This window comes from Apodemus sylvaticus, chromosome 11, assembly GCF_947179515.1.
Source record: "Apodemus sylvaticus chromosome 11, mApoSyl1.1, whole genome shotgun sequence".
Lineage (NCBI taxonomy): Eukaryota > Metazoa > Chordata > Mammalia > Rodentia > Muridae > Apodemus > Apodemus sylvaticus.
In genome coordinates, this window is record NC_067482.1 from 97,301,694 (window position 1) to 97,317,780 (window position 16,087).

The 16,087-nt window shown below is 39.2% G+C and overlaps 1 protein-coding gene across 7 annotated transcripts in view; it reads right to left on the reverse strand.

Annotated features, from left to right (window-relative positions):
* The window catches only part of Ehbp1 (EH domain binding protein 1), a 278,079-nt gene that overhangs the window by 206,014 nt on the left and 55,978 nt on the right, over positions 1-16,087 (reverse strand). The window lies entirely within an intron of this gene.

Sequence of the window (16,087 nt, forward strand, 5' to 3'; positions counted from 1 at the left end):
AGACCTCTGCTCAAGGTTCTCAGTCCCCTGAAGCCGTCAAAGGTGTCACCTCGAAAAGCATTTCAGGAAGGCCATACAGCGGCTATCTAAGCACTACAACATGCTCCCATTATCAAACATATTAGCATTTCTGTAACAGAATGAAAAGGTATTTATGCTCAGTGGGTTAAAAACCGAGAATAACCTCATCTCCAGTCCAATCAAATTTTGGAGTTTCAAAGAAATCTTTCAAACAAGATAACTTTCCATGGAGAGCTTACATTCTCAAGTTACAAATAAAGATTATGAAATTTTTATCCCTTGGATTTGCTTTACATCACTTTCAACAGAAAGCCTCCCTTACCTCGCCAAGCCTGGGTTAGGTATTCTTCATATGGGCACATACAGCACACTAAATTTTTTTAAATATTTTTTTATTTACTGAAAAGGGAAGTAAAGGGAAATAAAAACAATGATTTACATGGAAAATATTTCAGATGAACACGTTAAAATTGACAATTTTCATGGAAAATTAAAGAGTAAAGTGGGATATGGATATGGGATAGAAATATTTTGTGACAGAATTGAAGATTTATGTGGAAAATATTTCTGATAAAATTGTACAAAAACATGTTAAAATTGAAGATTATGATGGAAAATGTTATGTGGATATAATAATGGTATGTATAAAAGTATTCCTAAGTTGATTGAAAGTGGAATTATAAACATTTTCTGATAAACTTGAAGATTTACATGGAAAATATTTCTGATAAAATTGAAGAAATATATAGTAAAACCATGTTGAAATTAAAGAATATCATGGAAATTATATAGATAATGTACTGGCTAGTTTTGTATGTCAACTTGACACAGGCTGGAGTTATCACAGAGAAAGGAGCTTCAGTTGGGGAAGTGCCTCCAGCTGTGGGGCATTTTCTCAATTAGTGATCAAGGGGGAGGGCCCCTTGTGGATGATACTACCTTTGGGCTGGTGCTCTTGGGTTCTATAAGAGAGCAGGCTGAGCAAGCCAGTAAGAAACATCCCTCCACTGCCTCTGCATCAGCTCCTGCTTCCTGACCTGCTTGAGTTCCAGTCCTGACTTCCTTTAGTGATGAACTGCAATGTGGAAGTGTAAGCTCAATAAACCCTTTCCTCCCCAACTTGCTTCTTTTTTTTTTTTTTTTTTTCTTTTTTTTTTATTCGATATAATTTATTTACATTTCAAATGATTTCCCCTTTTCTAGCCCCCCCACTCCCCGAAAGTCCCGTAAGCCCCCTTCTCTTCCCCTGTCCTCCCTCCCACCCCTTCCCAGTTCCCCGTTCTGGTTTTGCCAAATACTGTTTCACTGAGTCTTTCCAGAACCAGGGACCACTCCTGCTTTCTTCTTGTATCTCATTTGATGTGTGGATTATGTTTTGGGTATTCCAGCTTTCTAGGTTAATAACCACTTATTAGTGAGTGCATACCATGATTCACCTTTTGAGTCTGGGTTACCTCACTTAGTATGATGTTCTCTAGCTCCATCCATTTGCCTAAGAATTTCATGAATTCATTGTTTCTAATGGCTGAATAGTACTCCATTGTGTAGATATACCACATTTTTTGTATCCACTCTTCTGTTGAGGGATACCTGGGTTCTTTCCAGCATCTGGCAATTATAAATAGGGCTGCTATGAACATAGTAGAGCATGTATCCTTATTACATGGTGGGGAATCCTCTGGGTATATGCCCAGGAGTGGTATAGCAGGATCTTCTGGAAGTGAGGTGCCCAGTTTTCGGAGGAACCGCCAGACTGCTTTCCAGAGTGGTTGTACCAATTTGCAACCCCACCAGCAGTGGAGGAGTGTTCCTCTTTCTCCGCACCCTCTCCAACACCTGCTGTCTCCTGAATTTTTAATCTTAGCCATTCTGACTGGTGTAAGATGAAATCTTAGGGTTGTTTTGATTTGCATTTCCCTAATGACTAATGAAGTTGAGCATTTTTTAAGATGCTTCTCCGCCATCCGAAGTTCTTCAGGTGAGAATTCTTTGTTTAACTCTGTACCCCATTTTTTAATAGGGTTGTTCGGTTTTCTGGAGTCTAACTTCTTGAGTTCTTTATATATATTGGATATTAGCCCTCTATCTGATGTAGGATTGGTGAAGATCTTTTCCCAATTTGTTGGTTGCCGATCTGTCCTCTTGATGGTGTCCTTTGCCTTACAGAAACTCTGTAACCTTATGAGGTCCCATTTGTCAATTCTTGCTCTTAGAGCATACGCTATTGGTGTTCTGTTCAGAAACTTTCTCCCTGTACCGATGTCCTCAAGGGTCTTCCCCAGTTTCTTTTCTATTAGCTTCAGAGTGTCTGGCTTTATGTGGAGGTCCTTGATCCTTATGGATTTGAGCTTAGTACAAGGAGACAAGGATGGATCAATTCGCATTCTTCTGCATGCTGCCCTCCAGTTGAACCAGCACCATTTGTTGAAAAGGCTATCTTTTTTCCATTGGATGTTTTCAGCCTCTTTGTCGAGGATCAAGTGGCCATAGGTGTGTGGGTTCATTTCTGGATCTTCAATCCTGTTCCATTGATCCTCCTGCCTGTCACTGTACCAATACCATGCAGTTTTTAACACTATTGCTCTGTAGTATTGCTTGAGGTCAGGGATACTGATTCCCCCAGATTTTCTTTTGTTGCTGAGAATAGTTTTAGCTATCCTGGGCCCAACTTGCTTCTTGATCATGATGTTTGTGCAGGAATAGAAACCCTGACTAAGACTGATAAAATGATAGGCATAAAGATAATTCTAAGTTGATTAAAGGTGGAATTATAAACATTTTCAGATAACATTGAAGATTTACATGGAAAATATTTTTGGTAAAATTCAAGAAATAAATAAACATGTTAAAATTGACTAATTCATGGAAAATTTTACATATAAAATGGTATATATAAAAACTCTTTCTAAATTAATTGAGGGTAGAATTAGAAACATTTGTGATAAAATCAAAGATTTACATTGAAAACATTTCTGATAAAATAGGTCTGCCCAGGATCTTCTAACTTTCATCATCTCTCGTGAGAAATCTGGTGTGATTCTGATAGGTCTGCCTTTATAAGTTACTTGCCCTTTTTCCCCTACTCCTTTTAATATTCTTTCTTTGTTTAGTGAATTTGGTGTTTTGTTTATTGTGTGCCAAGAGGAGTTTCTGTTCTGGTCCAGTCTGTTTGGAGTTCTGAAGGCTTCTTGTATGTTCATGGACATCTCTTTCTCTAGGTTAGGGAAGTTTTCTTCTACAATTTTGTTGAAGATATTTTCTGGGCCTTTAAGATATAAATCCTTGCTCTCGTCTATAATCCTTAGGTTTGGTCTTCTTATTGTGTCCTGGAGTTCCTGGATGTTTTGGGTTACCAGCTTTATGCATTTTGCATTTTCTTTGACTGTTGAGTTAATGTTTTCTATGGTATCTTCAGCACCTGAGGTTCTTTCTTCTATCTCTTGTATTCTGTTGTTGATGCTTGCATCTATGACTCCTAAATTCTTTCCAAGGTTTTCTATCTCCTGAGATGTCTCACTTTGTGATTTCTTTATTGTTTCTACTTCCACTTTTAGAACCTAGATGGTTTTGTTCAGTTCCTTCACTTGATTGTTTGCATTTTCCTGTAATTTTTAAAGGGAGTTTTGCCTTTTTTCTTAAGGGCTTCTGCCTGTTGACCCATGATCTCCTGTATTTCTTTAAGGGATTTTTGTGTTTCCTCTTTAAGGGCTTTTACCTGTTGACCAATGTTCTCCTGTATTTCTTTAAGGGAGTTATTTAAGTCTTTCTTGAAGCCCTCTATCAGTATCATGAGATATGATTTTTAAATCCAACTCTTGTTTTTCCGGTGTGTTGGGGTATCCAGGACATGCTGTGGTGGGAGAACTGGGTTCTGATGTTGCCATGTGGCCTTGGTTTCTGTTGGTAGGAGTCTTGTGCTTGCCTTTCGCCATCTGGTGCTAGTTGGTATTCTTGTCTCTGGCTGGAGTTTGTTCCTCCTGTGGGCCTGTAAGCCTGTGTCCTTACTCCTCTGAGCTTAAAAGTGAAAGCACTGCTGGGAGATCTCTCTCTCCTGGCGGGCTATGCACAGAAGGCTGTGGAGTCTCCAGGATCCCTGGTACAAATGGCAGCAGGAAGACTTCTGTCCCAGCTGCTCCACTGATCTTAGGCCCTGTGTGCTCCTAGCTGGTTCCCTCCAGACAGAAGGTGAAGATCTCACCTCTGGGCTCAGAAGCGCTGCTGGGCAATCACCCTCTCCTGGTGGGCTGTGCACAGAAGACTGTGGAGTCTCCCAGCTCCTTGGTGCAAATGGCGGCAGGAAGCCAGCACCCTAAACTTAATCTTAGACCTTGCCTATTTTTCTCTGCCCAGATGGCAAAATACCTAGAGACATCTTTTCCATTATTGAAGCTTCATGAATTAGCAATTATCTGCTACTTTGTATCCATTTTAATAAAAGCTCATGAAATGAATAATCATGGATACTAGCGTGTTAATATAATGAATTTTATATATTTATATGTAAGAAACAATTACTATCACTAGAGATGAATCCCTACACAATGAACTAAGACAAAACTTGGATAATTCCAACTCCAAAGCACTTACATTGTATTAATAGTGCCTTACTGCTACAAGCATCCTTAAATCTGATATCTTGGGGATTTTACATATTAAACTGATATGTGAATTACATGATATGGCATGTACTTCTTGGTTACTATTTTAATGTCCTTTTATAATGTAAGTAAATATGATGCAATTCCCTTCTGATGCTCAGTCTCCTTTCCACATCAGGAATTCTGGAGTGTGGGATCTGAAATGATAACTTTATTTCCATTATTATAACCTAACAAAGCCAGTAAACAACTAACAAAAAATGATGGACAGTAGACAGGAAGGAAAGTGGAATGCTGGGAGACAGCGTTCACAGCTGCACGTGGGCCACAGGTTGACTGACCATGGGAACAACCTGGTGCTCACTGCAGGAGCCAGCAGCGAGGATTTAGAAAGTCTATCTCGAAGAATTGATCTTTAGGCAGACCTATTTAATCTAATTTAAACAAAGTATAATGCATGCATGTATCAAAGCACCATGTTACCTGATTAGTATGTATAGTCTCGGTTTTCTGTCATAAAAACTAGAATTGGAGAAGATGAAGCAGTAACAGGCAGACGGAGGTGCACAGATTCTTAGAGTGCCAAAGGCTCGGTGTGAGCATATTCTCAGCCAAAGGAACTCTAAAGCTAAGGATGCATTTTTTTAAAAGCACCCTTTCTCCAAGAAGTGTGTGTGTGTGTGTGTGTGTGTGTGTGTGTGTGTGTGTGTGTATGTGTGGCGGGTGGAGGGGGACTGCTCAGTGAGTACGTGGTTGCCTCTCCTACTAGAAGCCAGGAACTGGGTGGCCCATGTATCTATCGTTCAAGCCTTTGAAAAGCAAAGATGGCATCTTCAGGGCAAGTTGACTACCTCAACTAGCCAAACCAGCAAGCTCTGGTTCCAAATGAAAGACTTTGCACCTCAGTACATAGGCAGACAGTGACTGAAGATGATACTTGGCATCAATTCTGCATCCACATGTACCAGCACATGTGTGTCTACATACCCACACACATGCAAAACAGGAAACCTGAGGGAAACTGAGGGCCGGGAATACAGATATGGGCTTTGGTTGAAGCCTAACCAAAACCAGAATAAGCAGGCTCACAAAGCTCTATGCAACTCTCAGTCATGTTCTCTCTAATCTACCTGTCGTCACCACACACACCATCATGACGTTGACATCATTAAAAGACCAGGAAAGCCTGTGTCAACTACAAGCTTTCTATCCTAAATGCAGAAATTTCATGCTGAGAGTTAAGAGAAAGCTTTGCTGCTTCTAATGCTACCGTTCCCCCCCTCCCATGGAGAAATAAGAACAAAGAGAAACACCCCAAACAAAGAGAAGTGACCCCTGGTCAGCAGTACCAAGTCACTTCTAAAGATTCACAATGGCTGAGCCTGAACCTTCAGCCTAGTAGGTCAGAGAGATCAACTGAAAGGAAGGTATGATCACAACAGCAACACAAATGTGTGTAATGTGGACCACTTGTGCTGTGCCTGCGACTTGGGCTGAGCATGTGCAGTAGCCTTGTATGCAGGGAGGAGATAGGGAAGCTACAGTTTCTGAGATTCACTTTCCACAATTTGGTAGAGCAAAGAAAAGTGGGAGGGGCTGTCAACTAGGCCTGGGGACAGTGAAGGTAGGACAGGGTTTCTTCAACTTTTTACCCAAGAAAATTTTGCCTGATCCCAGGAATGTAGGTATATAAAACTAGGTATACAAATCAAACATTAACTGTGGAATAAACCATTAAATTGTTTTTTCTATTAAAGACTTTGACACATATTTGACTTTACCATGTACTAAAGAGTTAAAGCAAATTTGAATACTAATAACACTGATAATGCTTTTTTGCCTTTAAAATAAAAATTAAACCAGCTTAATAATTTAGACTATAGGATGTAAAAGCATCTTCAACATTTTTCAAAGTTGAAAAGATATTTTGGGTCCAAGGTGGGTGTGGCCAGGAGCTCAGGGAGCTCAGGGAGCACAGGACTCACAGAGCATCTGGGACAGGGTCCTTCCCGGCTCCATCTGAACCCAGGAGCTAGGCTGAGCCACAGCCCTCTATGCCAGTGGAGAGCTGGTCTCCCACGGGTGCTGAGACAGGCTCGCAGGCCCACAAGAGGGACAAGCTCCAGCCAGAGACAGCAGAGCCAACTAACACCAGAGATAACCAGATGGCAAAAGGCAAACGCAAAAACATTGCCAACAGAAACCAACATGACATGGTATCATCCAAACCCAGTTCTACAACACCAAGTCCTGGATAGCCCCAACACACTGGAAAAGCAAGATTTGGATTTAAAATCACAGCTCATGATGCTGATAGAGGACTTCAAGAAGGACATAAATAACTCCCTTAAAGAAATATAGGAAAACACAACTGAAGAGGTGAAGGAATTGAACAAAACCATCCAGGATCTAAAAATAGAAGTAGAAACAATAAAGAAATCACAAAGAGAAACAACTCTGGATATAGAAACCCTAGGAAAGAAGTCAGGAGTCATAGATGCAAGCATCAACAACAGAATACAAGAGATAGAAGAGAGGATCTAAGGTGCAGAAGATACCATAGAAAACATTGACACAACAGTCAAAGAAAATGCAAAATGCAAAAAGCTCCTAACCCAAAACATCCAGGAAATCCAGGCCACAATGAGAAGACCAAACCTAAGGATTATAGGTATAGAAGAGAACAAAGATCTCCAGCTTAAAGAGCCAGAAAATGTCTTCAACAAAATTATAGAAGAAAACTTCCCTAACCTAAAGAAAGAGATGCCCATAAACATATAAGAAGCCTACAGAACTCCATATACAATGGACCAGAAAAGAAATCCTTCCCATCACATTATAGTCAAAATGCAAAATGCACAAAACAAAGGAAGAATATTAAAAACAGTAAGGGAAAAAGGTCAAGTAACATATAAAGGCAAACCTATCGGAATTATACCAGACTTCTCGCCAGAGACTATGAAAGGCAGAAGATTCTGGACAGATGTCATACAGACCCTAAGGGAACACAAATGCCAATCCAGGCTACTATACACAGCAAAACTCTCAATTACCATAGATGGAGAAACCAAGGTATTCCATAACAGAAACAAATTTACATAGTATCTTCCCACAAATCCAGCCCTATAAAGGATAATGAATGGAAAACACCAACAAAAGGAGGGAAACTACACCCTAGAAAAAGCAAGAAAATAATCTTCTTTTAATAAACCAAAATGAAGAGACCCACATAAACATAACTCCACTCTAAAAACAAAAATTACAGGAGGCAACAATCACTTTTCCTTAGTATCTCTTAACATCAATGGACTCAACTCTCTAATAAAAAGACACAGACTAGCAGACTAGATACATAAACAGGACCCAACACTCTGCTGCATGCAGGAAACTCACCTCAGGCACAAAGACAGACACCACCTTAGAGTAAAAGGCTGGAAAACAATCTTCCAAGCAAGTGGTCCTAGGAAAAAAGCTGGTGTAGCCATTCTAATATAGAATAAAATACACTTTCAACCTAAAGTTATCAAAAAGGATAAGGAAGGACGCTTCATGCTCAAAGGAAAAATCTACAAGATGAACTCACAATTCTGAACATCTGTGCTCCAAATGCAAGGGCAACCACATTCATAAATGAAACTTTACTAGCTCAAAGCACATATTGCACCCCACACAATAATAATGGAAGACTTCAACATCCCACTCTCATCAATGGACAGATCATGGAAACAGAAACAAAGATGCAGTGAAACTAACAGAAGTTATGAACCAAAAGGACTTAACAGATATCTATAGATATACCTTCTTCTCAGCACCTCATGATACCTTCTCCAAAACTGACCATATAATCGGTCACAAAAAAGACCTCAACAGGGCTGGAGAGATGGCTCAGCAGTTAAGAGCACTGACTGCTCTTCCAGAGGTCCGAGTTCAACCCCATCTGTAATGAGATATGATGCCCTCTTCTGGTGTCTGAAGACATTGACAGTGTGCTCACATTAAATAAATAAACCTTAAAAGAGAGAGAGAGAGAGAGAGAGAGAGAGAGAGAGAGAGAGAGAGAGAGAGAGAGACCTCAACAGATATTAAGAAGAATGAAATAATTCCATGCCCCCTATCAGATCACCATGGACTAAGGCTGGTCTTCAATAACAACAAAAATAACAAAAAGCCCACATACACATGGAAACTGAACAACATTCTACTCAACCATAACTTGGTCAAGGAAAAAAGAAAGAAAGAAATTGAAGACTTTTTAGAATTTAATGAAAATGAAGGCACAATATGCCCAAACTTATGGGACACACTGAAAGCAGGGCTGAGAGGAAAACTCATAGCTCTTAATGCCTCCAAAGAGAAACTGGAAAGAACACACACTAACACCTTGACAGCACATCTGAAGGCTCTAGAACAAAAAGAAGCAAATACAGCCAAGAGGAGTAGATGGCAGGAAATCATCAAACTCAGGGCTGAAATCAATCAAGTAGAAACAAAAAGAACTATACAAAGAATCAACACAAGCAGGAGCTGGTTCTTTGAAAAAAAAAAAAACCAACAAGATAGATAAACCATTAGCCAGACTAACCAGAGGGCACAGAGACAGTATCCAAATCAACAAAATCAGAAATGAAAAGGGAAACCTAACAACAGATACTAAGGAAATCCAAAAACTCATCAAATCCTACTCCAAAAGCCTATACTCAACAAAACTCGAAAATCTAGATGAAATGAAGTATATTCTAAACAGATACCAGGTACCAAAGTTAAATCAGGATCAGATAAATGATCTGAACAGTCCCATAACCCCTAAAGAAATAGCAACAGTCATTAAAAGTCTCCCAAACAAAGCCCAGAACCAGATGGGTTTAGTTCAGAGTTCTATCAGACCTTCAAGAAGACCTAATACCAATACTCTTCAAACTATGCCACAAAATAGAAAACACAAGGAACACTACCCAATTCATTCTATGAAGCCACAATTACTCTGATACCTAAACCACACAAAGACCAAACAAAGAAAGAGAACTTTAGGCCAATTTCCCTTATGAATATCAATGCAAAAATACTCAATAAAATTCTTGCCAATGGAATCCAAGAACACATCAAAATGATCATCCACCATGATCAAGTTGGCTTCATCCCAGGGATGCAGGGATGGTTCAATATACAGAAATCCATCAATGTCACCCACTATATAAAGAAATTCAAAGAAGAAAAAATGGCATGACCATTTCATTAGATGCTGAGAAAGCATTTGGCAAAATCTAATACCCTTTCATGTGATAAAAGTCATGGAACAATCAGGAATTCAAGGTCCACACCTAAACATAGGAAAAGCAATATACAGCAAACCAGTAGCCAATATTAAACTAAATGGAGAGAAACTGGACTCAATTCCATGAAATCTGGGACTAGACAAGGCTGTCCACTCTCTCCCTACCTATTCAATATAGTACTCGAAGTCCTAGCCAGAGCAATTGGACAATAAAAGGAGGTCAAAGGAATACAAATTGGAAAGGAAGAAGTCAAAATATCACTATTTTCAGATGATATACTTAAGTCTACTTAAGTGACCCCAAAAATTCCACCAGAGAACTCCTAAACCTGATAAACAACTTCACCAAAGTGGCTGGATACAAAATTAACTCAAATAAATCAGTAGCCTTCCTATACTCAAACAATAAAGAGGCTGAGAAACAAATAAGGTAGATGACACCCTTTACAATAGTCACAAATAATATAAAATACTTTGGTCTGAGTCCAACCAAGTAAGTGAAAGATCTGTATGACAAGAACTTCAAGTCTCTGAAGAAAGAAATTGAAGATCTCAGAGGATGGAAAGATCTCCCAAGCTCATGGATTTGCAGGGTTAATGTAGTAAAAATGGCCATCTTGCCTAAAGCAATCTACAGATTAAATGCAATTCCTATTAAAATTCCAACTCAATTCTTCATAGAGTTAGAGCAATTTATCTGCAATAACAAAAGACCCAGGATAGCAAAAATTATTCTCAACAATAAAAGAACCTCTGGTGGAATTACCATCCCTGACCTCAAGCTATACTACAGAGCACTAGTGATAAAAACTGCACGGTATTGGTACAATGAAATAGAGTTGAAGACCCAGAAACAAACAGAAACACCTATGGTCTCTTGATCTTTGACAAAGGACCTAAAACCATCCAGTGGGGGAAAAGACAGCATTTTCAACAAATGGTATTGGTTCGACCGGTAGTCAACATGCAGAAAAAAGCAAATTGATCCATTCTTATGTCCCTGTACAAAGCTCAAGTCCAAGTGGATCAAGGATCTCCACATAAAACCAGATGCACTAAAACTAATAGAAGAGAAAGTGCAGAAGAGCCTGGAGCACATGGACACGGGAAATTTTCCTGAACAGAACACCAATAGCTTATGTTCTAAGATCATAAAATTGTAAAGCTTCCATAAGGCAAAGGACACTGTCAATAAGACAAAACAGCAACCAACAGATTAGGAAAAGATCTTTACATCCTACATCCGACAGAGGGCTAATATCCAATATATACAAAGAACTCAAGAAGTTAGAGTCCAGAGAAACAAATAACCCTATTAAAAATGGAGCACAGAGCTAAACAAAGAACTTTCTACTGAGGAATACCAGATGGCTGAAAATCACAATGTTCAACATCCTTAATCATCAGGGAAATGTAAATCAAAACAACCCTGAGATTCCACCTCACACCATTCAGAATGGCTAAGATCAAAAACTCAGGGGACAGCAGATGCTAGAGAGGATGTAGGGAAAAAGGAACATTCCTCCATTATTGGTGGGATTGCGAGCTGGTAAAACTACTCTGGAAATCAGTTTGGCAATTCCTCAGATAATTGGGCATAGTACTACCTGAGGACCCAGCTATACCACTCCTGGACATATACCCAGAAGATGCTCTAATGTAATAAGGACACATGCTCCACTATGTTCATAGCAGTCTTATTTATAATAACCAGAAGCTGGAAAGAACCCAGATGCCCCTCAACAGAGGAATGGATACAGAAAATGTAGTACATTTATACAATGGAATACTACTCAGCTTTTAAAAACAATGAATTCATGAAATTCTTAAGCAAATGGATAGAAGTAGAAAATATCATCCTGAGTGAGATAACCCAATCACAAAAGAACATACATGGTATGTACTCACTAATAAGTAGATATTAGCCCAGAAGCTCAGAACACCCAAGATACAATTCACAGACCACATGAAGCTCAAGAAGAAAGAAGACCAAAGTATGAATACTTTGGTCCTTCTTAAAAGGAGGATCAGAATACCCATGGCTCACAGCCAACCAATGGACTGAGCATAGGGTCCCCAATGGAGGAGCTAGAGAAAGGACCCAAGGAGCTGAAGAGGTTTGCAGTGACATAGGAGGAACAATAATATGTACTAACCAGTACCCCCACAGTTCCCAGGGACTAAACCACCAACCAAAGAGTACACATGGAGGGACCCATGGCTCCAACTACATATGTTGAGAGCGGAGGCCCTTGTTCCTGTGAAGGCTCGATGCCCCAGTGTAGGGGAATGCCAAGTCAGGAAAGTGTAGGGGGGGTAGGGGTTGGTAAGCAGGGGAAGGGGGGATGGGATAGGGGGTTTTCAGAGGGGTAAGGAGAAAAGAAGATACCATTTGAAATGTAAATGAAGCAAATATCTAATAAAAGAGGTATTTTGATTCATAATTCCTAATGATGAGAGCACTATCTCACACAATATGCAGTACAAAAGATAAAAATATGTACAGTCATTTCAGATATTGTTGAAAATTCCAAGGAAAAGTCAATGAAAAAAATTTTTAAATAAAACTCAGGTTAGAAACTCCAACAATGTTGTTTAAAATAAAGTATCCTATTAACAATGCAATTCAAAGATATACTAATTTGATATTTCATACTAAGGAATGTTAGTAAAATATCTAAAATGTTTTCTGAATTATGCTATCATGTTTCATTAGAAGCAGTGACTGCAGTGACAGTAGAAATACTGCAGTTCGAAGGTGCTCTGGGCAGCACGGGCTGGCGCAGCACACTGTGGTGCATGCAGCAAGGTGTGTGCATGCTGAGTGTCCAGAATCAAGGCTACAGTGAAGCCATAATTAATATCCCATCCTACCCATTAAAATAAATTTCAGGAGGTAACTGCCGTTAAAACAAAACTAAACACAGTATTAAGGAGCCGCCTCCCTTATCACAGCCTGGAGGGACACTTCTGATTCCCCCACTAACCTCTGTGGTGGACACAGAACTGGGTTAATTACATGTCTGCCACTAAATTCATGGTTTAACAGTCTCTCTCTGTCTCTGTCTCTCTCTGTCTTTGTCTCTCTCTCTCTCTCACTCACACACACACACACACACACACACACACATACACACACTAACTGGAGAGCTATTTTCTCTCTGTTGCTTTGGTTTTTTACCAATTATCTTCCCCCTTCGGAACTTTTGCCCTTTCTTTGCTGAATCTTCTTCCCTTTGCTTAGAATGTCATTTGCCTGACATTTTTTTTCTTGAAAGTTGAACTCTGTAGCCACTTACTCCAGGAAGTCTTCCCTGGCGTCTCCCATCTTTACTATTCTTTAATATTCATGAGTATCTTTTTCCTGCAATCCCTTGTTAACAAGCTGCCGGAGAACCAGCTACCCTATGCCTAAAGCTGTTTTATCCCAAGAAAATCCACTCTCCAGCTAGCAATGTGAGACACTGTAGACGTGTGACTGTCCCAATTTCATAGAAAAAATAAGTATTAGGGAAAATCATGTCTGGGTGAACAGAAAGCGCATATTAAATGAGTGAATTCAACCTAGATTGGCTTATCATTACACATTTTTTTCAGTTCATTCAAAAAGCACTGACATCAAAAGAACAAAAACATTTAGCTATCTAAAACTAAAACCCGTATGTTCAAATATATTACATCTGAGTTTAGTTGGGTCATAAAGAAAGTGTCCAAACTGTTTTTATTCTTGAAAAAGTGCCCCGACAAAGCACTCATGACAGACTACAATGGACCCTGAGCTGAACCAGGCATTTCTCATTCCACTAGGAACAGATAAATGAGCTCAGATAATCCAAATGAAGACAAGTCTGGTTCTCCTCTGAAGTACGTGAGTGTTGCATTGTGAATGGTCACACAAAAGGCACAGTGAGAGACAGTAAAAGTTCTCAGCACACGTATTAGAAGCCACCTCTTAATTTACAAGGATACAGATGTAGCCAAAAGGTGAAAATCTTAGTGAGACTTCAACTCTTCAGGTTAAAGATAAGGCCAAAAAATTATGGAACACATAAATAAAAGAAATAGAAAATTTTTAATTTTAAATTATTACTTTAGAAATCTAGTTCTTTTGCTTTTTGAGCTCTCAAGAAGAGGAAGTTTTATATATGTGTGTGTATGTGTGTGTATACGCACACGCACCTTCATAGAAGGTCAGATGCTTTATATGTTTTTTCAACCCCAGCACTCTATAATTGAATACACAGACACTCTAAACATTAAATCACAAGCTGGGCATGGCAGTGCAGGCCTTTGACCCCAGCATTCAGGAGACAGAGGCTGGAGAAGCTCTGTGAGTTGAAGGTCAGCCTGATCTATATAGTGAGTTCTAGGACAGCCAGGACCATGTAGAGAGATTCTGTCTTAAATGACATTAACGAAAACAATTTAAATCACATGTCACAGCTTGTGGCAAACTTGCCTGTAAAGTTTTGTCTGTACACAAGTAGTTTTTCAGTCTAAAGAAGCAAACTCAGAAATATAAAATTGGGAATTTTTGTGACCAGAAATAAAAATTAACCTCATTTACATATGAAAATCTTACCTCAAGGAAAAATGAATTTCTATGAGTGATAAATCCCCAAAACTCCATTTCATACTAATCACTCCAAAATAGTTTCTGAGCCTAATATAAATATTAAAAGCCTACCTTTTAAAATCTAATATATATACTTCCTCACAGATCTACTGCTAAAAAAGGTCAATTAAAAAGCCCTCTGAGTTTTCAATCTCTACTTACTTTAGCATGTTTGTATGCAGATAGGAGTTTATGGTATGTTTTCATTTGCTTGCACGTGGAGACCAGAGGTCAAAAGCGAGCATCCTCCTCGGTCGTTCTCCCCCTTATTTATAGAGACAAGGTCTCTCACTGAATCCAGGGCTCGTAGTCTGTCCAGAGAGCTCTAGTGGTCAGCTTTTGTCTACCTGCCGGGCACCGGGCACTGCAGGCAGGCACCAGGCACATGCTGCACACCCTATTTTCCCAGGGTTCTAGGGACCCAAATCAGGTCCTAGACCCTCATATCTATACAGCCAACATTTACCAAATCAAATACCCACCCACTCTCACCCCAGATTACCTATGGCCTCTATCATTCAGGAAGGCAGTTACTGAATCAGGCATTAAGAAAAACCCCGGAGAAAAATGAGACTGAATGAGATCCTAACTTGTTAATTATATAACTCTCAACAGATCCTTCACCCTCTCTAGGTGTCAATATGTTTAAAGTGGGCTACAGGTCTAACCCATAATGATTAGACGGATCTGCAACAAGAGAATGAGATATGTCCATAAAGCAGTCTACAGAGTACCTGCTAGGGGCGGGGAGGGGGGGGGCGGCGTTCCCAGCAGACATGTAAGGGTGATATATTTGAGACTTCTTTATTTTATTGGGATATTTAGTATCTAGTAAAAGTTTTATAGCCAGGAATGGTAGCCTATACCTGGAATTTCAGCATGCAGGAAGACCAGACAGGAGGATTGCCATGAGTTCAAGGTAAGATTAAAATATAGACTAACAGACTGTTTCAAAAAACTAAAAGCAACAACAAGAGAGAAACCATTCTCAATGATACTACTTTAAGACCTCATTAAGTCTTGAAACACTTTAAAGGCAAAAGGATTTTTAGTTTCTTTTTCTGATACTGCCTTTCAGTAAGTATCAGGAAAATATATTAACTGACTTGTAAACAAAATCTATATTTTACAACAGAACTTAGCACTTTCACTAAATATTTTATATAAAACGTTGATGCAATTTAAAATGTAAGCTTATGCATAGACAGACAGAGATGCTTCAAGATAACTTACCTACAGAAATAACTTTTCCAGTTTGGTCAATTCTATCACTCACCACTAGGGGGAGCTACAACTCAGGAAAAGATTTATGCAACATCCCAAAATTTCCCATCTTATAAAATACATTATCAGCTTTCTTATTAAAATATTTTAATTGATAAGAATACTATAACTCTTTTTGGAAGCCTTTAAATAATGAGACTCATTAACACAATATACTATATATTTATGTTTAACATCTGTTCTTTTGATCACTTAAGTTTCACTAAGTTTTATTCTTTCTCTCTACTTTATAAGAATGAGGAACTGCTTCATAGCTGCTTCTGCCTGCTTCATAGGCCGCTTTAGTTCCAGTGCCTG